The sequence below is a fragment of the Mastomys coucha genome, unplaced genomic scaffold (genome assembly GCF_008632895.1).
Source record: "Mastomys coucha isolate ucsf_1 unplaced genomic scaffold, UCSF_Mcou_1 pScaffold20, whole genome shotgun sequence".
Lineage (NCBI taxonomy): Eukaryota > Metazoa > Chordata > Mammalia > Rodentia > Muridae > Mastomys > Mastomys coucha.
The window spans coordinates 19,534,755-19,536,626 of NW_022196903.1; positions in this window are offsets into that span (position 1 = coordinate 19,534,755).

Below are 1,872 nucleotides of genomic sequence, written 5' to 3' on the forward strand. Positions count from 1 at the left end.
AAAAAAAAAAAAAAAAAAAACAAAGACAAAGACATTATGAATTTTGCAGGCAAATGGATGGAACTTGAGAATATCATACTGAATGAGGTAACCCTGACCCAACAGGACACGCATGGAATGTATTCACTTCTAAGTGGATACTAGCCATAAAATACAGGTACCATGTTACACTTCACAGACCCAAAAAAGCTAAACAAGAAGAAAGGCCCAAGTAAGGAAGCTTGAATCTCACTTTAGAAAGGGGAATAAAATGGTCATAGGAGGCAAACAGAGGGAGGGAAGTGAGACAGAGCAGGGGTGGGGAGGGAAATGGGGTGTTCAGGAGCAGGTGTGAGGAAGGACAGGAGAGATGGCTAGATGGCATGAAAATGAATTGAAATCTTCAACTGATGGAGGTGAGAAGGTAGGGGGCATCTCCAGGATGAGACAGAGACGTGGGATAAGGAAGGTGCCCAAGAATCAATAGGGGTGACCTTAACTGTGACTCACTACACTGAGGATATGGAACCTGAAAAGGCCACCTCCTGTTGCCAGGCAGGAACCTCGGTGAGTCAGTAGAGACACCAACCCACCCACAGAACTTTCAACTCAAAATTTATCCTGTCTACAAGAAATACAGGCACCAGGTGTGGAGCAGAGGCTGAAGGAATGACCAACCAATAATCGGCTCAACCTGAGACACGACCCATCCCATGGGCAAGCACCAGTCCCTAGCACTATTAATGATGCGCTGTTATGCTTGCAGACAGGAGCGTGTTGTTCTTTGAGAGGCTCCACCCAGTAGCTGACTCAGACAGATACAGACGCCCGCCCACAGCCAAACAGTGGATGGAGCTTGGAGACACTTAGGGAAGAATAGGAGAATGCTTGCAGGACAAAGGGGATAGTGTGGGGCAGTGAAGCGTGCACAGACACAGCCTGGTCCCAGTCGAGCTCAGGCCTGGAACTCCAGAGACGTGGTGTGCGGTGACTTCCGCCTTCATGGGATGGTAGGAGTTTGGCCACACCTCCTGGGCCCCTGGCTCCTGTGGAAGTTACTGCTCCCCCAGGAGAAGCATGTAGTTATCAGTCATGTTGGAGAAACACCAAGCCTTCCCACATGCAAATAAGGTTTCCCCCAAGCTCTCAGTCCAAGCCAATGAGAAATACCTGCTGACAAACCCTGAATCACCCCCAAAACTGTATATAAATCCTATCCAGGGAATTAAAGGTGTGTGAGAACTACTCCATCGTCCTAGAGCTCCTATCTTAAGAGCTGTAACACTTGGGAAGAGGTCTGCTCTCCTGAAACACTACCTGTGGCTCCACTGCACTCCTCCCTGGCTAGGCAGCCTCTCTTCGTCCCAGCCAGACCGGACTCAGTGCAGGGTAACCCAGATGCTGGCATGGTGAAGATGGAGGTGGAACTAGCTGCAGCAGCAGGAGTGACTCCCCCTCCTGCTCCACCCCTCTTCCCTCTGCCAGAACTCTCGAACCTGGCTGGGCCACCACCTCTGGTTCACAGGCCCAGAGGATAGGAACTCCACAGGAAGACCTACAGAGTCAACTAACCTGAACCAGAACCCTTGGACTCTCAGAGTCTGAACCACACAACCAAAGAACACACACAGGCTGGACCTAGGCCTTTCTGCACATATGTAGCAGATGTGCTGTTTATTCTTCATGTGGGTGTGTCCCAAACTAGAGCAGGGGCAATCTTAACTAGCTGTTGCCTACACATGGGATATGTTCTTTGAGCCGGGCTGCCTTGTCTGGCTTTAGTGAGAGAGAAAATGCCTAGACTCTCAGAGACTTCAAGTGCCAGGAGCGGGTGTGTGTGTGTGTGTGTGTGTGTGTGTGTGTGTGTGTGTGTGTGTGTGTGTGTGTGTGTGT